The sequence below is a fragment of the Choloepus didactylus genome, chromosome 5 (genome assembly GCF_015220235.1).
Source record: "Choloepus didactylus isolate mChoDid1 chromosome 5, mChoDid1.pri, whole genome shotgun sequence".
In the NCBI taxonomy this organism is placed as follows: Eukaryota; Metazoa; Chordata; class Mammalia; order Pilosa; family Megalonychidae; genus Choloepus; species Choloepus didactylus.
In genome coordinates this window covers 70026456-70050523 of record NC_051311.1, presented here as the reverse complement: position 1 = coordinate 70050523, position 24068 = coordinate 70026456, and the positions used below count along the sequence as shown (strand labels likewise).

General features: G+C 36.8%; 1 pseudogene; it reads right to left on the bottom strand.

The window, feature by feature from the left end:
* Nucleotides 1-22521: 22521 nt before the first annotated feature.
* On the bottom strand, nt 22522-23194 carry LOC119534949 (annotated as a pseudogene).
* Nucleotides 23195-24068: the final 874 nt, after the last annotated feature.

Sequence of the window (24068 nt, the reverse complement as noted above, 5' to 3'; positions counted from 1 at the left end):
CTCCCAGTCTCTTCCCTTTATTACTCCAAATGTAGGAGTGGTAGTTGCTTACTGCATTACTACCTCTGTGATGCTTCAGTCTTTCCTTTCTGTCTTTTCAATCCTCCAGTCCTTGTTAAACCAATTCCTTTTTTTTAAATTCTCTTTTAAATAATAACTGGTGTGACTTCTGCTTTCCTGACTGACAGACCATGTCTCAGTTCATCCTTTTTCTGTTTCTTTGTATTTTTTTTAATCTTTTGTTGAAGCCTGGACATTTTGATATTTTAATATATTATCACTGGAATTTAGACTCTGAGGTTTTTATCCAGCAAGTGCTGTGATATAGATTTCCTTATATACCAGGAGCTAACAACAACTACCACAACAACAACAAACAGAAGGATAAAAAGAACACACCTTTCCCAGTCTGGCTCCTTGCCAAGCTGGTGAAGGGTTGGGGGAGGGGTTGACAAGGGATCCAAGGAGATCCTACAGCTTTTAAGTTGCCTTTTCTTTGATTTGGTGCTCACCCTGTTACTGCAATCCCTTAACTACTTTCTGGAGCTTTGAGAAAGATGTATCTGCCAGTTCTTAATGTTTGTTCAAAGCCTCTGTTGGGGGAGAGAGCCCTGGAGAACCTTACTCCATCAACTTGATTGGATAAGCTTTCTTTAAAAATAATAGAAACTCACTTAGACTAGCTTAAGAAAAGAACAGACTTCGTCATAAGAATAAAGGTATCTTTTGGAATCTTGAAGTGGGAAGTACAATTAGGCCTTGTAAGCTTCAGAAAAGAGCCCATAGCTAAGATTACTCTTTTTCCTGTCTGAGACCACATCTCTCATCTTCACTATTCTTTCCTCACTATCCTTCTTCCTCTCTTAATAGACCAACTTTCTCTGCCTTTCTTTTCATGACACCCCATAGCTCTGAGTTTGTCTTCAGTTCAAGTGACTCTCATTAGTCAATTTGAATTCCAGTTCCAAATTTTGGGGATGAAAACTCTGAGTGGACTTGTGTGTCAGTTTGAATATATTATGTCCCCCCAAATGCCATTATCTTTGATATAATCTTGTGTAGGCAGACGTATCAGTGTTGATTAGACTGTAATTCTTTGAGAGGTTCCCTGGAGATGCGCCCCACCCAACTCTGGGTGATGAACCTGATTGGTTAATTTCCATGGAGGTGTTACCCTACCCATTCAGGGTGGGTCTAAATTAAATCACTGGAGCCATATAAATGAGCTGACAAACAGAAGGAACTCAGTGCAGCTGGAGTGACATTTTGAAGAGCAACTGAGAGTGACATTTTGAAGAGGAGCTACAGCCAAGAGAGACACTTGAAGAATGCACAGGAGCGGAGAGAGGAGCTTCAGCTTACAGAGACGTTTTGGAGACGGACTTTGAAAGCAGACTTTTGCTCCAGAGAAGCTAAGAGAGGACAGATGCCCCAAGGGCAACTGAGAGTGACATTTTAAAGAGAAGCTGAAGCCTAGGGAGGAATGTTCTGGGAGAAAGCCATTTTGAAACCAGAAGTTGGAGCAGATGCCAGACACATGCCTTCCCATCTAACAGAGGTTTTCCAGATGCCATTGGCCATCCTCCAGTTAAGGTAAATGATTGTGGATGTGTTACCTTGAATACTTTATGGCCTTAAGACTGTAACTGTGTAACTAAATAAACCCCCTTTATAAAAGCCAATCCATTTCTGGTGTTTTGCATCCCAGCAGCGTTAGCAAACTAGAGCAACTTGTTTCATCAAATGCCTGCAAACCTGGTCCCACCAGCTTTAGCCATTATAAACAGCTGTGGGTCTCTAACACCGGGGGTAAAGAGGACAGTTGTTAGAAATAGGGCTTTGTATTAAGTCATAGAGCTTCTAATACATTTTCCAATTTCTTTTGTTGAAAAAGAATCAAAACCTAAGGTCATTCTTCAGAGACTATGTTTGAGACATACTCCATTTGTATACAGTAATTGTAAAATTATTTTTAAAAACTTTGCTAAGTACATGTTCACTGTACTTAGCAAATTGTAACTATAGATGAGCCTAAAGTAAAAAAAAAAAAAGATACAACACAGACTTCCCCATCTTCATATGTATCCCCAAAATATTTATTTCTATATTCATTTATGTATTATTCTTTACAAAAATGTTTTCCCATTAGCAATAATTTTGACTTAATTTACAGGTTAACAAAAATATTCCAATACCATCATTTTAAGAGACTACTCAATAATTTATGGAATGCAGCTATTTATTTATTTAACGAATCCAATTATTGGACATTTGCAGTTGTTAATAATGCAGTAAATTTTGGCAGATACCATTAATTATTTCCCTCAGAGAAAATTTCTAGGAGAGGAATTTCTTAGTCAATAAATAAATGTCTTAAAATATTTTGAACTATCTTTAAATTGCCAGAAAGATTGTGATACATATCATCCATATGTCAGAAAGACCACCTCAATTAATGTTGCCACCATCAATATAAGGAAATGCTTTTTTGGGGGTACTCTCAACACAATGGTTGTTATCAATTTTTAACATATGAGAATTTGGTAGATAAAAAGCCTTGGTATCACATTTCTGTTTTAATGTACATTTTATTTTTAAATATTTTGTGGGGATTTTAAATTTCTTGGCCATTTTTTTCTTTTGTATGTTCCCCCTTTCAATAAAATTTTATTCCATGAGTAATTTGTAATAGTTGAAGAGAAGATATTAAATTTTCATTTCAGGTTTTAACATTTGATTCTTGAAGCCATCAACTTAAAAAAATCATGTTATTTGTAACTACCATTGATATTTAAGTCAGTTTCTCTACTTTATAATCTCATTCTCCTGTTTTATTTTAAAAAATTTCTAACGCTGACATAAGCATTCATTACTCAAGCAGGAGTTACATATCAACCTTCTATAACTGGTCAAAATCTAAAACATAGTTCATTTTATAAATAGCACTCAAAATAATAAAGCCATGAACAGAGGAATTGAATTAATTATAAAGCTTATCTACTTAGGGTTCAATGAACTATGTATGTTAACTAATTTGATCAAAATGTGTTAGAGACTGATAATGGCCTTAAACATAACTTATTCTAAGTACTACATTTGAATTTTAACAGGAAATTTCTGGAGAGGAAACATTTTAATTTGAAAGAAGTCAAAAATTCATGCAAGTAAAGACTGTTTGGGGCATTGTATATTTTTTAAGATTCAAGTGTCATCAGCAGTCAGTCACAACCTCAATGGGAGATGATAATTCAGCAGGGAATTCTCTAAATTTTAAATAGAGAGGATGAAATAAAACATGAGTAAAAGCAAACTCCTTCAGAACATGAAATTTAAAAATAGCTTATCTTTAAAATAATTCAAAATGTAAGCGAAACATCTTAAGTCCATGCAATTACTGGAAGATTTCTAATTTTTGGCTTCACTTTGGGTAAACTCCAGAAATTTAAATCTCTTGCCCATTTTCCATGTACATATGGGAGAGAGGTTATAAGCAATTAAAAGCAATTGAAACATATTTTAGGCTTCTTAGGAAGAAATCAGTCTGAAACGTTCTGATTTTAGTTTGTTATATATCTTTACAATTCTGTCTTGTGGAAAACAACAAAACACACATTAATGGTTAATATGTAAAACATACCCTGGTACTACTTGAAAGGAAGAATTTTTGGTCTGTAAATATCAAAGGCTCTGATTTATGTCTTTTAAGGATTAGAGTAGTCTACTGAAACAACCTCAGAACTGAATGAGAATGAAAAGAAGTCTTGGAAGGCCTGAGGATGGTATTGGCTAGATGGAGACGGGTGACGACAGAGAATAGGAAAGTACATTTCTCAATTAGAAGGAAGCTGTATCAATTAAGAATGTGTTCATTTGTTTAATGTGCCATCAGGAACCAAGGCTGTTTCTTTGTTTATGCTCTGTTTTGGCTTCCTTCCTTAAGCTTCTTACCCCATGTCACAAATGGCTACTGTAGCTCAAATTATCACATCTGAATTCTGGATAGGAAGTGGAGGGGGATGAGCAGCACTAGTTGCACCTGTCAACTGTTTCCCAGAAAGCACAAGCTTTCTCAGTTCACCCTCCTCCCTGGCAGCCTCTCTTAGCAAATTTCTGCTTTTATCTTATTAGTTAGGACTGAGGCACATGCACCAAATTAACTGCAAGCATGTAGGAGAAAATGAGTTTTTACCTAAGTACATTGACTTCCTGAATAAAATTAGGTTTCTCTTGGCAAAGAAAGAGAAAATGTTATCGGATAGTGTGCCGGTTTGAGTGTATTGTGTCCCCCAAATGCCATTATCTTTGTGGTCTTATGTGGGGCAGAAATTTTGGTGCTGGTTAGATTTGCTTGGAATGTGCCCCACCCAGCTGTGGGTGATAATTTTGATGAGATGTTCCCATGGAGGCATGGCCCCGCCCATTCAGGGTGGGCCTTGATCAGTGGAGCTATATAAATGAGCTGACTCAAAGAGAGGGAAGGGAGTGCAGCTGGGAGTGATGTTTTGAAGAGGAGCAAGCTTGCTAGAGAGGAACGTCCTGGGAGAAAGCTGTTTTGAGGCCAGAGCTTTGGAGTGGACGCTGGCTGCCTTCCTAGCTAGCAGAGGTTTTCCGGATGCCATTGGCCGTCCTCCGGTGAAGGTACCCGATTGCTGGTGTGTTACCTTGAACGTTTTGTGGCCTTAAGACTGTAACTGTGTAGCGAAATAAACCCCTGTTTTATAAAAGCCTATCCATCTCTGGTGTTTTGCATTCTGCAGTATTAGCAAACTAGGACAGATAGTAACTACTGGTGTTCCCTCAAACTCTCAGACATTTTGAAGAATTAAAAGTCATTAGCAGAGGGGAGGTGGGGCAAGATGGCAGAATAGGGAGGTATGGAATTTAATTAGTCCTCTGGAGCAACTAGCATATAGCCAGGAACAAATACTAAATAGTCTGTTGGGGAACATCAGTGACTGGACAAACATCATACACCAATCTGGAATGGGTGGAATGACTGAGATTGCAGCATAAAAACCATAAGTAAAGCTCTCCAAACTGCAGAGTTTGCACTCCTCCCCCACTGGCATGGCAGGCTGAGTTGGAAGACTGGGGGGCTGGGGACTGGCTCTGAAAAGGGGATTTCTTTCTTTTTTCCTTTTTTTCTGTCAGTCTAAGAAGACTGGGGGGCTGGGGACTGGCTCTGAAAAGGGGATTTCTTTCTTTTTTCCGTTTTTTCTGTCAGTCTAAGAAGCTCATTAGAGAAAGCCTCAGGCATTATCAACTCTCAGTGCTGACCCAGGAAAGGGTCAAGTTAAGATAGTCAGAGAGACAAAGGAAGAAATCAAGGGCCTATCTTTCCTATGAAAAGGAGGAGTTTAAGTGGCTGCCTTCCCTCAGAGAACTCAGACCCCAGGGCCTGAGGGGAAAAAAATACAACAGAAACATCTTAAGCTTGGCTTTGACACTATCAGCCCCTGGCAGGGACAGGGTCTACTGAGAAAGGCAACACACCTCTTTACACTGGCAGCAACAGAGGGCTGACAGATGCCACCTTCTGGTAAGGATAGGAAAATCACAGCATCTAGAGGTCTCACAGGGAAGTTTGACAACTTTCTGGGTCTCATCCTCAGGGAAACCTGATACTAATTACAACCTTTTCCTGAGACCTGCACCCACCTGGTCCAGGAAAATCTGACTGGGGTTATCAAGGAAACCAGGTGCTTAGACAACAAAAAATTAAGAATCACACTAGAAAAAATTAAGATATGACCCATTCAAAGGAACAAATTCATACATCAAATGAGATACAGGAGTTGAAACAACTAAAGATCTTCAAACAAATATGCTAAATCAATTCAAAAATCAAATCAGTGAGTTGAGGGAACATATGGCCAAAGAGATGAAGGGCATAAAGAAGATATTGGACGAACATAAGGAAGAACTTGAAAGTTTGAAAAAATAATTGGAGAACTTATGGAAATGAAAAGCACAATAGAAGAGATGAGAAACACAATGGAGACATACAACAACAGATTTGAAGAGGTGAAAGAAAGAATTCAAGAACTAGAGTACAGAACATCTGAAATCCTGCACAAAAAAGGACAGACATGGAAAAGAATGGAAAAATATGAGCGGAGTCTCAGGGAATTGAATGACAATATGAAGCACATGAATATACATGTCATGGATGTCCCAGAAGGAGATGAGAATGGAAAATGAGCAGAAAGAATAATGGCAGAAATAATCACTGAAAATTTCCCATTTCTCATGAAAGGCATAAAATTGTAAATGCAATAAGTGCAGTGTTCTAGTTTGCTAATGCTGCTGGGATGCAAAACACCAGTAATGGATTGGCTTTTATAAAAGGGGGTTTATTTGGTTACACAGTTACAGTCTTAAGGCCATAAAGTGTCCATTGACAAAGGGTATCTTCGCTGGAGAAAGGCCATTGGTGTCCAGAAAACCTCTGTTGGTTGGGAAGGCACGTGGCCAGTGCCTGCTTGCTCCTAGGTTGTGTTTCAAAATGGCGTTCTCCAAATTGTCTGCATCAGCTTCCAACGGCCATCTTCAAAATATCTGTCTCAGCTCCAGCCAGCTATGAGCTCCTTCTGTCTGAGCTTATATAGTGCTCCAGCATACTAAACAAGGCCCATGCTGAATGGGCAGGGCCATGCCTCCGTGGGAATTATCCAGAGTTATCACCTACAGTTGGGTAGGTCACATCTCCATGGACACTGAACAATAGGTTCCAACTGAATCCACAGTAATATGTCTGCCCCCACAAGAATGCATTAAAGAATATGGCTTTTTCTGAGGGACATAAATATACAAACTGGCAGCATACCCCAAACAGAATAGATCCAAATAGACCTACTCCAAGACACATAACAATCAGATTATCTGATGTCAAAGACAAAGAGAGAATTTGAAAGCAGCAAGAGAAAAGTGATCCATCACATACAAAGGAAACTTGATAAGACTGCAGATTTCTTGGTAGAAGCCATGGATGTGAGAAGTCGGTGTTATGATATATTTAAGATACTGGGAGAGAAAAACTGCCAACTGAAAATTCTATATATGTCAAAACTGTCCTCCAAAAATGAGGGAGAGTTTAAAATATTTTCAGACAAACAGACACCAAGAGTTTTTGTGAACAAGATACCTGCTGTACAAGAAATACTAAAGGGAGCACTACAGGCAGATAGGAAACACAGGAGAGAGATGTTTGGGAAAGAGAGCAGAAATGAAGAAAATCAGTAAGGGTAAAATGAGAGAGAAAGAAAAAAATAAAAAGAAGATTTCACATATAAAATCCAAAAGACAAAATGGTAGATAGTAGACATTACATTGAGTGAAATTAGCCAGAAACAAAAGGATGGGTACTCTATGGACTCACTAATATGAACTAACATTGATGAGTGAAATTTGAGAGTTGACATTGAGAACACAAGTTTTCAGGGGATAGAAAGAATTTAGAAAATAGGCATTTTGATGCTGAAGGAGTACATAAGGTTCAACAGGATTGATTGTATAGATCAAGAAATGGATAGCATAATACTGTGTGATGGTAACACAATATTGTAAATACTCAGAACAAAGATGAATGTGAGTATGGTTGAAAGTGGAAGGCTAGGGGCATGTGTGACACGAGAAGGAAAGATAGAAGATAAAGACTGGGATTGTATAACTTAGCGAAACCTAGAGTGGTCAGTGATGGTGATTAAATGTACAAATATATGAATGTTTTTAAAAGAGGGAGAACAAATGAATGCCAACATTGCAAGGTATTGACAGTTGGATGGTAGAGGGGAAAAAATACAATCAATGCAAACTAGAGTCTGTAGTTAACAGTAGCATTGTAAGATGCTTCCATTAATTGTAACAAAGGCAATATACCAAAGTTAAATGTCTGTAAGAGGGGGATATAAGGGAGTGATATGGGATTCTTGATGGGTTTGTTGTTGTCAGACCTTTTCACTGTATTTTATTTTACTTTTATTTTTCTTCTATCTTTATATATTTATCTTAATATTTTTTTGGTTCCTTTTCCTCTTTCTTTGCAGAAGAAATGGGAATGTCCTCATATAGATGATGGTGGTGAATGCACACTTATGTGATTATAGCAGGAATCATGGATTATTTATTTAGAATGGATTGTATGGTGTGTGAATAAAACTGTTTAAAAAATAAACAGAGGGATACAAGTGCTGGGGAAAATGTGGAGGGTGGGATGTACCTATTTACTCTTGGTAGGGAAGTAGAAGGGGCAACCCAACTGGAGGGCAGTGTGGTGGCTCCACAGGAAGCTAACTATGGGGTTGCCATATGGTCCTGCAACCTCTTTATTGGGTATATACTTGGAAGAACTGAGAGCAGGGACATGAATGGACATTGCACACTGGTGTTTATGGTGGCAGTATTCATCATTCGCAATGGAGGGAGGGGACCTGAGGGTACATCGACCAATAAACAGAATGGTGAACTGTGGTGTATACATACAATGGAATACTGAGCAGTGGCAAGAAGAAATGAAGTTGTGAGATATGCAATTAGGTGAAAGGACCTTGAAGACAGTATGTTGAATGAAATAGGCTAGGAATGAAAAGACAAACATTATGACACCTCACTAGTATGGACTAACTATAATGTGCAAACTCTTGAGAATTGAATTTGAGAGCATAGGTTATCAGGGGAAGGCTTACAGTAAAGGTTTCTAGACTGTAAGCTCTTATAGCAGTCACATCTATTCATGAGTTGTAATGGTTATTTCTAAATCCTGAGATGATGTGCTGTTTGTGTATAACCTGGTCGGTCCCTGAAACTTCAGATATCTGTGTGACACCTGAGACTCAGAGCCAGAGTTCGGTAGCTACAAATGTCATCATTACCCCATACAGCAAACGTTAAAGAAGCTGAAAAAGAGTTCAGACTTCAATTAGAGATATGAACAAAATGGACTTGGATAGGATTAAGGTAAATCAGATTAAAGGGAAAAGGATGATATTGACTGTGTTTTAAAACTTCAACTTCTGTATGAGACCAAAGGAAGAGACATTTATTTGGTGGAAAATCTATATGTTCTGTAGCACACTATATAATGTAACTTGTTTAGTCAGTTTATTCAAACACCATAATTACATGGAACCTTGGATAGGGGGTGAGATCTGATTGGTTTGCACAGGTTACTATGAAACTGCGATAAATCCCAGAGTAATTTGGGCAGAGAATAAAAAGTACTTGCAAAGCCCCCTTTAGGGACTGGGGAAAAATTGAAAATATTAAACTTCCCTACCTGGGGAATTCCTGGTATTTTCGCAAGCCATTGCGAAACTTGTAGTAGGCCAAGTCCTCGATCTTGGGGCTTGCCCTTATCAAGCTTCTTACTGCAAAGGAGAGGCTAAGCCTACTTATAATGGTGCTTAATAGTCATCCCCAGAGAACCTCTTTTGTTGCTCAGATGTGGCCTGTCTCTCTCTAAGCCAACACTGCAGGTAAACTCACTGCCTTCCCCCCTACATTGGACATGACTCCCAGGGGTATAAATCTCCCTGGCAATGTGGGACATGACTCATGTGGATGAGCTTGGCCCTGGCATTGTGCAATTGAGAGAGCTTTCTTCACCAAGAGGGGGAAGAGAAATGAAACAAAATAAAGTTTCAGTGACTGAAATGGAGTCAAGAAGTCATTCTGGAGGTTATTCTTACGCATTATGTAGATATCCCTTTTTATTTTTTAGTGGATTAGAATAGCTAGAAGGCAACACCTGAAACTGTTGAACTGCAATCCAGTATACTTGATTCTTGAAGATGATCATGTAACTATATAGCTATATGCGATGACTGTGTGATTGTGCAAACCTTGTGGCCCATACTCCCTTTATCCATTGTATGGACAGATGAGTACAAAAAAGGGGGACAAAAAGTAAATAAATAAGGTGGGGGGAGGAGTATGAGATATTTGGATGTTCTTTTTTATTTTTATTTTTATTTTTATTTCTTGGAGTAATGAAAATGTTCAAAAAATTGATTGTGGTAATGAATGCCCAACTATATGATGGTATTGTGAACAACTTTGAACAACTGATTGTACACTTTGGATGATTTTATGGTTTGTGAATATAACTAAAAAAAATTGCATTAAAAAAGTCATTAGCAGAGGTCCTTGTGATTGATTGGTCCTTGTGATTATATGACTTTTTGAAAAAACTTTCTGCTAGTAAATATATTTGTATTGAACTCAAAAATGCCTCAGAAGTTACAAAATATTCTGAATTTTAAACCAGAAACTTTTTTTCTGAAGACAATAATTAAAGTTAATATTTTGCATATGTGGAATGCTCCAAATGAAAGGAAAAATTGACGCAAGTCTCAAGATTTATAGATATTTACACTTTGCTGAATGAGGTTCAAAAGTAATACCAGGAGTTTTAAGAATATGTTTAATTATAGAATTATGGAGCTATTCAGGCAGAAAAATTAAACGCTAGTATGTAAGAATGATTTTTTTAAGACGGAAAAGTCTATGTAGTTTTTAAAGGTTCTTTAATAATTTGTTTAGAGGTAAAATTTTAAACATAGTAACTTTGAGCAAAATTTCAAATAGGTTTTACTTGTCATAACATAGTTTTCCTGATACCGTTTTTTATTTTTTTGAATTTACCAAGTTGAACATTTATTTTAGGATATGGATGAGATGAAAATTTTCTCCAGGGGAATTACTTTTAAAATTATTCAGTCTATCATTTCTGTATTTGATAGTTGACTATTGCTTGCCAAATGCTTTAACAAAAATCCCGAACTTAAGGTCACCTCAATATATTATCTGAGCTTGTCATATTTATTTTCTCAATTATTGAAGAAATTTTCAAAAATATGGACAAACATTGAAAAAACATTAAAAATCACCCTTAATCCAATAGGTGTTTTGTTTGTCATCTGTTATTTTTCAGTGATAAGGATGCTAGGAGGGTCATTTATTGAGTGCTTACTATACCCTAGGCCCTGTATACAGTATTTCTTTTAATCTTTAAAACAGCTCAGGAATGCATGTATTATTATCCTTGTTTATAGATAATGGAACTAAGAAGCAGAGAAGTTAAAGAAATTATTGTATAGTCTGGGTCCTCTGAGAAGCAGACACCAAGATGAGATTAGATATCCAAAATATTTATTGGGGGAAATGCCTATGAAGGATGATGGAGACAGGGAGCAGAAGGCAGAAAGAGTCTTCAGAGCATCATGGGGTTCTGATACTTGTGAAAAGATAAAGAGTAGCAAGGAGGGTGTATTAGTTAGGGTTCCCTAGGGAAACAGAATCAACAAGAGATATCTAAATAAAAGAGTTTGTAAAAATGTCTCACACAACTGTGGGGATGCACAAGTCCAAATTCTGTAGGGCAGGCAGCAAATTGTGAACTCCAACGAGGTCCTCAGGAAACACTTCACTGGCTAACCAAAGAAGAAGTGAAAGTCCTCTATCTGTCTGGCTTAAATGTCTTCAAATGATTGGATTAAATCCAGCTGATTGAATTCTCTCATTGTGGAAGACACGCCCTTCATTGATGTAATCAGTCACAGGTGCAGTCAATTGACCGATGATGTAATAAACCAGCCTTCTGGTTTATTAACCAGCTACAAATGTCCTTGCAGTAACCTTTAGGCCAGTGCTTGCTTGACCACACACCTGGGCACCATCACATGGCCAAGTTGACGCATGAACGTAACCATCACAGAGGGTTAGGCAGGAAGAAACTCAGACTGTAGTGCAGTCCTGGGACAAAGATCAGGCCAAATATTTAAAAAGAGATATGTTGTGTACGTTTGTGTGTGTGTGTATTTTATACTAAAAAACACTAATCTAGATTACTGGGCAGAAAAATTCAGACACCCAAATTCTATGCTGTATAAGTTAAAATGAAATAATATGCATTCTAAAATATATAAAGATGGTTTTATTCTTTTTCACTTGAAAAATCATTTGATTTTAGAGTAACTAGGGCAGGTCAAAGAGCACAGTCTCATATATAGACACGATGACACAGTCTTGCTTATGGTGGATCCTAGAAAGACTTTGGGTGCTAGAGTCAAGTTTTGAAGCGTAACTGCTCAGGAGCCCAGGTGGGAGACCCAGGCAGGCAGGTGTACCCAACTTAACTTCTCTTCCTGATCCCCTCTTTCCCATACCAGGATATCCCAACAATAGCCCTCAGTTAAAGGAAGATGTCTCTAGTCATACTTGATCAGACTCTTCATTCTCCATTCAGTTCTCATCCTTCCCTATTATTTCCAGGATAGCAAATAATCCTCTAAAGCAAAACTGGCCTTTGGTGCCAAACATGGGTGTTTTATATGGGTGATAACCATGCCATGGGTGACAAATTTTGTATAATTTTATAAATTCCAAAGGATTATTTAGCATTCAATTTAACATGCTAATAAACAACTTTCAAATGGGACTTTTAAAAACCAGTTTTGGAAGACTTTACTAGCAATATACTTGCAAATCAGAAAAAAAAAATTGTTTTCCAAACTATGTATCTTCATTTCTGTTTTGGAACATCTTCATCATATTTCTTACCTGGAGAAAAGTATAACAGAAGTAAATCTTTACTTTTTAAGTTTCCTAAAATAATATTAAAGAAAATTACATTATAAGGTGAATCTCACATTTTGATTTCTATTTGTCTGTACTGTTTGAAGAAATACATATTTCCTGTTTATATATGTGTATATATATATGTGTATATATATGTATATATGTGTGTGTGTGTGTGTGTATATATATCTCATTGTGTTATGGTTGCCAATTGCCATTATTTCCAATACACAAAATTTAGAAATTATCAAGTTGGCTCTTAAATTTCTAATTTGACAAAGATGATTAATTGAGCACTAATTACTTAATGGACACCTCTAACGGCTAAAATATTTACTAGGTTTTGTGAGCCCCCAAACATGTGTATGTGGTGTCCCCTGCCATAAAATTGCTATTTAAAATAGAAGATTAAAACCAACATTAGAAAGAGCTTGACTCATGTGTTAAAAGCCCAAGATTCAAACAAAAAGTACCCTGATATAGAAATAGATTCTTTATCAATCTGATTTAATAGATGAGACCTTTCCTAAACTTTAATTTTAAATTCAAAATAAAGTAAGAAATATGGAGGTAAGAAACCTTTTCTTACACATCTTTTGAACATCAGTGCTTCTCTCTCCATGCTTCACTGGCCTAAAGATGGATTTTTAAAGGACTTTCGAAAGTGCTTTGATTTGGAGTAATCTCATTGATTGTTTCCTTCCTGACATTACTTTGTGAAATTAAATTGGGACACGCTTTTCCCTGAAGAGCTCTACATCCACAAATGTTTCCCATTACATGAAATCATTCAGAGTGTAAAGGGTCATCATGCAGAGAAAAGTGTCTTGACTATTCCCTATCGCCATGAATAACAGGATGAGAGAATATGACTTTAAATTGAAAGCAAAGAAGGGATTTGGCTTACCTATGGGGAAGGTTTTATTTAAACCCTTTTATCTGAGAGCAGTATGGACCTCCTGTAGTCAGTAATAAGAGTTAATAGATACTTGGACTTAACTATGTGCCAGGTACTCTAAGTACTCTACCTAGTTAACTCATTGCATCCTCGCAAATGTCCTGCGAATCAGAAATTATTATTATCCCTATTTGTTAGTTCAGGAAGTTGAGTCACCCAGAACTTAAACCCAAGGACTTACTGTTAGTAAGTGGAAAAGTTAGGATTATGAATCCAGGCAAAAACAAAAACAAAAACAAAAGAAAAAGAAAAAAAAAAGAATGCTTCTATGCTCTCAGCCACTCCATTATTTGGTCCCTTACCTTGTTCTGTCTTAGTTCTTAAGCTACATCAGCTTCTCTCATTCTCAGCCTTTCCACTTTTTCCTCTAGAATCCATCTTCCCATTCTTGCTCATTGGTACTGTTTCTCTAAGTCCTGTATGTTTAACAGATGTAGTTTTACTCAGATCTCCCACAATATTTTAGAGGTATTAGCAATGTACTCTCTTTAGGAAGTTACAAGTAGGAGAAAGTTTACCTCTACCACTATCTAATAAAGTAGTTCAGTTTCACTTTGCCAGCAAAATTTCCCAGTGACATTTTGAGTATCTTTCTAATCTTTTCATAAACACGTGGCTGTTAATGTAAAAACATTCAATTAAAAGGTATTTCAGCGACAGTTTGGCAATGGAAACATCTAACAATACAAAACACAAAAATGATTATGTTTAAATTCTCCACAAAGGAATTGGTCTGTTCTTGTTTGGCAAAGTTTTTATTTTTAATTTTTTTTTCTTTTAGTCTCGCTATAAAATACAGAAGTCTTTGATGAGCTTAGTTAACTGAAATTAATTCTCATTAGTTAGTTAAAGATTATGGTGCACTGCCTCCCAATATGCCTCCTCATTTCCTCCTGCCATTTGGTTGTGCTTTGCTTTATTTTCCCTGCTACCATCTGCCACTGGGCTATGATCTCATCAGGCTTCCGAGCCCAGCTGGGTCAGGTCTTGCAATGGCTTCTATTTCAACAGTGTCTCATGGTGTAAAAGTGGTGATGGTGGGGAATCACAGCCACTGTGCATGAAGCCATCGCTGATGCAGCATTTTTCTATTTTAATGTGTTAGGTAATGTTGCAAACCATCTTTCTCTCTGGTGAGATCTCTTCTCATTCTATGGATATGTTGGGCCTATACTGAAATATTTAGACTTTAGAGAACCTGAGTACTAGATAATGTGGCCAGGCAAATCTCTAAATAAGTTCAAGTGACTCTGGAAAACCAGAGCACACTGAGAAAACTTCAATCTTGGATTTTCTCTATACAGAGTTTCTGAAAGTTGCAATCCTCTACTGTAATCGTCAGAAGCACTGAAGGTCCTTTAAAAGAGCATAGGTGCTGCTTTCCCTCTAGATCTATCAGTCAAAATATCCAGGCATTGTGCATTGTAACCTACACTTTAAAAAGGCATCATAGGTTACTCTTATATACTCATATTTGAGAACCACTGTTTTATTATTTAGATGGCATCTGCTTATAGAAGCAGAGATACCAGAGAGGAATTGTGGACAAATGCAGCCTTCAAACACCTTCTAAGGTTATGAGCTTATAAGTTACTGTGGCTTGTGCCAGGAGCAGAAGATGAAACCAACCAAGCTACCCATAGATTGAGCCATGAAGAGGTGCCCTGCAGAAAGTAAACTTGTATGTTTACTTTCATCTGCCACTAAGATGGCTGAGTATGAGATCTCAACCCAATCAGAATGCTATATATCAGATGGTCACATCAACGTGAGACACCGTGTCACATGTTTCCCCACAGCTTTCCCAAAATAATTATCCTCCTAAATTCCACATATATCACTCTTTGGTTTTGTTTTACAGAGTTCTCCTGTATCAATTTTAGTTATTTTTTAACTTTATAAGAATGGGTACATTTTGGTGATCTACTTGAAGGTAGGTTCTTAGACTTTTTGAAGTATCCTGGTTCAAGATAGGCTGTTGTTTTGGTTCTTCATAAAACTCAAGGTGATTCTGGCCCTGAAGATGTTGCACTTCTGAAAAGGAGTATAGCTGTTAAGATGGATTCTCACACTTCCGTACTTCCTAGGATATCCTTATAATAACCTAATATCATCTCATCTAGCCTCATCTTTTCCTTGCCACCTCAGAGAACTTAGCTCATTTAATAGTTGCTATCCAATGCCAGAAAAAGGAGAGAGATCATAGTAATAGAAACAAGGTGATTTTCATTTTGGACTAATTTTCTAATGACTAGTTATATTTATTTTTATTCTCTTCTATTAATAAAAGAGGAACACTGCAAAACATGAAGCCTTATTTGAGTGAAGAAAATAGTCTTGAGAATCAAGACTTGGATATCTTCTACTGAGCATACTTAAGAGAACATTTCTTTAAAATATTGTTTTTCTGTGTTTTTTTTTTTTTTTTTTTCAGCAAGGATGAGCATGGGTAAAGGGCTTAGCCAGCTAATTGAATGTGATTCAATGAAAGTGTTTAGTATAGAAGTTTGAATGGTACTCCTTTCCTCCTATTTTCTCTTGAAATTCTTAAATAAGATGAGAAGAATAAGTGAAATAAATAAATACAACTCAAAAGATGTTGAGGGTCACTGAATTTTAGAAAGTAAGAATAATGAAGTGTAAGGAAAACATTAAGTAAATAGCTTCACTTCAATTGGGAGCTTCTAAAGTTTTATTTAATCTTATAATTGTCAAAGAGCAACAGAAAATAGCACTTCTAAAATTCCTCTACCTCTTCCAAACCTAAGATTGTTTGATAAATATGATCCGCACATTCAAATTTGTGATTTATATATGTGTGCTTTTTAAGACTCTGCTAATGTCCATGTGCCTTGCTATTGAACCTAAATATGGAAAATCATGTTTCATAATTGGGGTTACTTAGTACATAGCATAATTTACCACCAAAGTCATCATAACATTTATTGTTAAATCTTCACTAATCCAAAATACATGACTATGATTTATTGCAGTTATACACATGTAGAATATAAATAAAATGACAGCTTATGAGACTGACAAGGCAAATCAAGGTGAAGCAATCCATATTTTTGCACAATCTTCAGATTTCTTTTTATTCTTCCTTTCTTTACCACTATTGAGAACTCACAGTTTTCAAAGTCCATTGATCATTTCTTTTCAGGCATTGTGAAATGGGCTTTTGGAGAAATGTCATTGATTGTGACACATAATCTTATTTTTTTCACTTATTTACCAACATAATAACCATAAACCAGCTGTTCTCCACAGGCATGCCTATTCTTCACCCATCCATCTGCGTTCAGCCTGCACTCTTTTTGCTAAGTACAACTAAAAATCCTGGAATAGATAGATAAATAGATAGATATTCTTATGTATATATATTGTATTTATATTATAATATGTATATTATAAACATAAGAAGACTCTGAAAGGTGGAGGGAAGAAGGCAAACAAACTAAGGATCTTGGGTCTCAAGTAACAACATGGATAATTTTCTGGGTCTTTTATTTATCTCATATACTCAGACTTAGAGCTGAAGAAGCCAACAGCCTGGAAAAGCCAAGGGGCACAGACCAAAAAAAGAAGCAACAATCTGATCTCTCTAGCCAGAGGACCATGAATTTACACATGAAATTCAGAATTTCTAGTTATTTCTCCAGTAGCAATAAATTTGGTCTTATCTGGTTTTACATTTCTTCCACCTGATCCAACACATTTAGAATCCATAATGATAATATTTCCTAGGTTTTGGTTAATGTATAATGGCAAAATCTTGCAATTAGTGTGCTTGTTATTTCTCTCAGGTCATACCTTATCCCCAAATGCTTGGGTTTTAATATGGTTATAGATCAGAAGCAATGAGGAGAGGAAGATTAGCATTTTTTTGCAAAGGCAACTCTTTTGGAAAGGCCATTAGAGGTTCTTTAGACAAAGGGAGACTAACCTCCTCAGACAGGTAGAAAGAGCTGCTTCTACTAGCAAAGTAGGCTCAGCAGGATTTGGAGGTTCTAGCTCCTTAACTTCTCTGGAACTTGCCCAGATGCCTTTATTCTGACTTTCATGGTCCCAATCTTTTGCAACCTATGTCCTGGATTTAACATAAGAGAACCTATAGCTGTAAACCTAATGTACATTATAGCTAAACAACACGGAGGATTAATCTTTAGGTTTTTTTTCCATAAATCTCAAACCTTTGACAGGAGGTAACGATTTTTCAGGGCAGACACAGAAGCTCTCTCATATATTCCCTTGACCTTAAGCTGAGAATTTAAAGCTCTAAGCTCATCATTTTATTTTTCCAAGTTTTCCAGAGCACTTAAAAGCAAGCAACCAATTCCACAATTCTTATTCTTTATTTCTACTAGAAGTCTGGCCTTCTACAGATATTTGGTTCCAGAACTTACAGCTCACCCCTGTAACTGGGGATAGGTATCCACCCAAACCATATAACTAAGAATGGGTTGGGAGTAAATTCTTTTAAGGGAAATGAAAGCACAAACAAAAATCCAGATGCCCTTTCCATAGTCAGTCTTTTCTCTCCAAAGTTGAATATAAATGTGATGTACTTTGCCATAATTTATCAGATCCCTCTCTGAGAGCAAGACTAGAACAGAACAAATCAAAGGGAAAGAGAGGAAATAATATGGGAGAAAGAGCTTGGAAGGATAGGGTAAAAGAGAATATAAGTAGACATGTTGCTTGAATGATAAGAAGATACAGAGGAAATTGCAGGACAGCTGGATTGGCAGTGAAGACATAGGTGATTTTGTTTAGATACAAATAACAATAAGCTGATTTTCTTATATCCAATGTAGCATTAATTTTTATGTATAGATAGAAACAGTTCCTTACATTTAAAAAATATTCTAAGACTTGGAAGGGAAATGGTTAGGTCATATCTGTCTTGATAGGTAAGTGAACTCTTACATTCTGATACCGTTTGAGTAACAATTATGTTACTCTATGTTCCTGTTTGCTACTGCTGCCATTATGCAAAATACCAAAAATGGATTGGCTTTTATAAAGGGGATTTATTAGGTTACAAATTTACAGTTCTGTGGCCATAAAAGTGTCCAAACTAAGGCATCAACAAGAGGATACCTTCACTGAAGGAATGCCGATGGCGTCTGGATCACCTCTGTCAGGTGGAAAGGCATGAGGCTGGCGTCTACTGGTTCTTTGCTTCTGGGTTGTGTTCCAAAATGGCTTTCTCCAAAACGTGTCTCTCAGCTTCTCACTCTTACCTCCTGCGCATCTTTTCCTGTTCTCCCAGGGTATTTATCTCTAAGCATCTGGGGGTCCTCTCAGCTTCTCTGGGGCAAACTCTGGGCTTCATCTCTTAGCTTAGCATCCAAACTTCCTTCTGTCTTCATCTCCAAGAATCTCCAAGCATCTGCATCTGTTGGCTCTCAGCTTCTCTTAAATACTCAAGTGATCTAATCAAGACCCACCCTGAATAGGTGGGGTCAACACCTTCATGGAAATAATTTAATCAAAGGTATCACTCCCAGTTGAGTGAGTCATATCTCCAAGGAAACACTCAGCAAAGAGGTTCTGTCCAACAAGATAGGGTTAAAAGATCATGACTTTTGTGGGGGACATAATATATCCAAACTGGTACACTCTATTTTAATAATCAGTGTTTCTTTCCAATTTTCATTTTTATATTGGAATGGGATCTGTGTCACTTTTTGAGAGGCTATCCCATTAAACTTGCTGCTTATCCCATGTCATGGCTATTTCCAGGATATTGGGAGTTTTGAAGTAATTTTTCCCAATGGCAATACCATAATGATGAATGTTATTTAAGACCATTTTCTCTAGGACAGATTTCAGGGATTTCCCATAGCTCATGTCACATGATTTTGAGGGCTTCATACACATGTCCCAGCATTGGCAAATGCTAATCAAGTCTCCTCCCATTCCCTAAACTTTGAGCAGGTGCTACGGAGGCTTAGGATAGAACTCTTTCAATTCTCCAGTAGACTTAAATTGGATGAGCTGGGTAACAGAAGCATCTGGCTTTAACTTCTGTTTTTCTCAAGTTTTACCAGAGGGATTTTTATAATGACTCTGTTTAACCTCATTTTCATTTGTCAGTGTCAGCCTCTTCTGTGGAAGACTTAGGTTTACTTTCTGTGACCTGCTGGTTGTTTAGCAGAGATAAAAATATGAAAATAAATTTTAAGGCTTTAGGCTCAGCTAATATCTTCAGGAAGACAATTCCATACAGCATGTTCTTAAATGCTCTAATTCCCATCTTGCTTAACTATCAGACTCACCCACATCACCTCAGTCACATTGTAAAGATTGGTTAAAAGAAACAGTTATAATATATTGCCATTTCAGTCTTGGCTGCCTACTGCCATATTTTTGTATTGTGGACAATTGTGCAGAGACCTGAATTTTAGGCCAAATGGTCTGTATTTAATTTGGCTTGCAATGGACCAGTCAGCTATAATGACATTCATGTAATGATAAAATCATGATAAATATAGTTTCATGTTTTCTGTAGATTCAGAAATCCCTCAGATCTTTAGAGACTGCTATTTGTCCTCCAATATCCATTCTCTTCTTCTTTTATAGTAACTGAATTTTCAGCAAACCCTATGACCAACCAGCCTTCCTCATGTTTAAATGTGGCGGTATAAATTAGGCTTTACCAATAAGGAATATCACTTAAGGGGAAGGACCTTTCCTCGTTGGCCTCTTCCTCCACCCTGTTACCTGGAATGTAGCAGGGAGGTGAAGTGTCTTTGAACCTTCAGCTGCTCCAGGCATGAAAGAGGAACAGTAAGAAATACTGGAACCTTCTGAATACTTACAATAGGGCAATTACAGGAGAAAGAAGTAAACTTCTATCCTCCCTGAGCCATTTTTAATTTTGTCATCAGTAATAGCAGCTTAACTTATATCATAACTGATTCAATCTTACTTTACACATGAAAATACATATTCTTGAGCGTGGACTGTCTCTTGTGAAGAGAAATACAAAACATAAATACAATAGCTTTAATACAAAGAAAACAACTTCTGATGGTATTGTCTCTATCCTTGCACCATTTATGGCAATGACAACCACAGATATGGTGAGTGGGTGTATATTCATAATTTTCCCATACACTGTTTCCTAAGTTCATTTATTCTTGTACTGCTTTCATAATATTCACCATATCAGTGACCAGTTTTACTATTATTTATTTCACATTTTCTTTAACTTGACTTTATATCACTAATGTAAATGGAAAGTGATAGAAGAAATAGTAGGTATTTATAAAAATAAATACATTGAAAACACAAAAATAAATTGTAACCAAAACCTATTGTTTGCCAAAGGCACCGGACCTGAGGTCTGAGCTCTACTTATTTAAAGAGATCAATAGACTTAGAATTATACTTAAGACACACTAGCAGGAAGTTGAGTATTTCTTTTTGGAGTAATCAACTGAGAGGTTATTGAAAAGGGAAAATCTTTATCTCTATGTGATTAAATTTTTTTTTTATTATCAAATGTAACCTTTATTAAAGCCACCAAGATGGCTGGTGAGTACTTTGCAAAAACAGAATGCTGATGAATTTTAAGCTGTGCCAGTTTGGCAATTCTTCCAGTATACTTATTGTGACTTAATACATTTTAAACAGCCAGGTAGAGTTTACTAAATACTCAAAGCCAAATGAAAAAATAGACATTTCTTCATTAAATAGGAATATTCTTCTTATCCCAATAGATATAAAAGAAATTCAAGTTTTGATACAAAAACAATTAAAACAGGATAAAATGCCCAAATGAACTAATCCATTCTTTTAATATTAACAGAATGAAGAATATTTTTTTTACTTATTCCTCCCATTTTGTCTCCTTTAAACACACATATATTAAAGAATAGGCAGAGCCCATCCAGCCTTTAGCTGTGTTATAAAATGTGTACACCTTCATGGTTTTCATTGTGGTTTTCCTTAAGTTATCCTTATTGGGACAAAGTTTGAGCATTTATACATTACTCTTAACTAAGTTTCAAGTCACAATAAAAACATAAAAGTTTGTTTTTCTTTTAAAAAGGAAATTCAAAACAAAACAACTCAAGTACACTGAGTACTTTCTTCCATTACTCTACCCAGAGTTCCAAGGCCTCTAAAAATCAACATGAATGAAAACAGTGGCTTTAAGACCTAACTTTGTCATACTTTTCTGGTAGTTTTCTTTTTCTTAACCCAAAATGAATGAAGCATTTAAAAATAAAAATCTACAGGATCATCCTTAGAAGCCTTAAAAAAATTATTTCTGATATACACATAGGTTCCTAATAATTTAGATAGGTTTATATGTTAATAAATCCCAAATAAAGATTAAAAAATAAAAATCACTTTAGATGTAACTTTGATTGTTCTCATATGCTATATGATGATTTAAACTGCAATAATGGGTTTTATAAAAATATACACACATATATTCTTATCTGTAAAAACACTAGCATACAAATTTGAAACTAAAAGATTATCCAAAGTGACACAAATGTTCTAAATGTTAAGGAAACTTAAAAATGCCTTTTCTGTTTGTAATACAGAAGTGGAATAAAAGTGATCTAACTGTGTTGCTAGAAATTTGTTTTGGAAACTTGTTAATAAATTATAGGTGTTAACTCTTAATATCCATTATACTGTCATTTGAAACCGACTCGATCATTTACTTCAGCAAATGAATAATAAGTCCATTAATAAACTCCAGGTCAGTCATTACATATTACAACTGAGAGAGGCTCCAGGATGATAACAGGCATAGTCACACAGAGGCTCAGAGTCCGCCTGCCCTGAAGGTCTCCCCCTGAAGCCATGAGGCCAACTACCTTTGGGACAATTTTATCTGTAGACACAGACAATGAGGGCCTTTTTATCCTGTTTTCTTAAAGTTTGTAATACTAGTCTATAACAGATAGCAAAGAGATAGCTCTAGTGGTAGATGAAGCAGGAGGGAAATGGTATTCCAGAAGAAACATTTATCTGTCCTTCGATCCAAGCTTCTCAATTAATTCCTGAAGAGGTGCCAACTCACACGTATCAATCAGATTAAACTCCTGAACAAAGAAAATAAAGTGCTCAAAGGAGGTGTTGAGGTGGGCCTCCTCTTGCAGCTACATCACAGAATCAAAGTGCTGATGATAAATATGGGCATAAACCCTGAAGAGATGCTTTAGGATAGTCTTTGCCACAGACATAAAGTTTTTGGGAAATGGGACACCAATCTTAGAAAGAAAAAGTTTCATCAGCAAGCTGATCCTGAACCCAAGTCATCAAGTAGTCAATGTATTTTGGAGCAGAACATTTGATTGGCTTTTTAATATTAGTACCATTTGCCCAATTATATATGGTGGACCTGCAGACATGACTGGACAGCTTGCTTCGGTGCAGAATTCTGTAATAGTTCCATGTAACATGTTGAGCTGGTTGAAGAAATCTACAGTGTTGACGGCAATCCATTCATTGAGCTCCTCTCCCTCTGGTAACATAACAGCTTGTCTCAGATTCCCACTTCCTAGAGTTGCTTCTGCATGTTTTAAGAGTTCATACTGATGAGACCCTTCTGGGATATTCTTCTTTGGTTTGAATGTTTTAGAAGAGCGGCTGCTGAAGGGGAAGCTCATCTTCGGTCCTCAGAGGGGTCACAGGCACCCGCTGCGGCCAGGATGCAGGGCCCGCGCGAGAAACGAGAAGGAACTGACGGTCCTCAGCCCGCGGAGAGCGGAAGCTCGGGCCGCGGCTGCTCCGAGGCGGGGTCGAGGCGGTGCGAGCTGGTGCCAGGCGCTGTGTCCGGCTCTCCCTACACCCCCACCTCCCGATTAAACGTTATAAATTGCTGCATGAAACCAAAATCATTCGAGTACCAATGCTGCGCTTCAGAAAATGATGCTCCTTGTTTCTGTTCATCATAAATAAATATGAGATAGTAATGATCAGAGAAAATACTGGGGTGGAGTGTCAGGTATATTCTGGCTGTAGTAAATGGTATAGTTTCATTCCTTTCCTATGTTAATCTGTTACCCTAAACGTACATGAAAATATAGCCAGCTGTCTAAACACTAGCAGTCTTCACTACTTATCATATTGATTCATATTCTTACATTTGAACTTGATATTTGAAAATAATTTTAAAAAGTGACTTCATCTAATTAATATGTAATACCCAAAGTATAAGTATGACATCATTCTGGTATAAATCTGAAATGAATGGCAGGAGCAAATTGGTTACCTTGGACATGAAAAGAGTAAAAGAACATTGTTAAAGAACAAGTTGAAAAGAGAGTGGGTCATTTGATAAGCAAATACTGATGTGTTTAATTTGAATGGTTTCTGATTACAAACCTTTGACTAATTCTTATTTGAAAACTGTGACAGCACAGTGATGTGTTTCTGCTGAAACTGTATGTGAATACATTGCCCACAAAAGTGGGGGATTAAGAGTGATGCCTGTAAAAATGAGCACGGGGTGGTTGGATATCCTGGGCGCTTCTCTACAAGGCTTCTCTTATGCATGTAG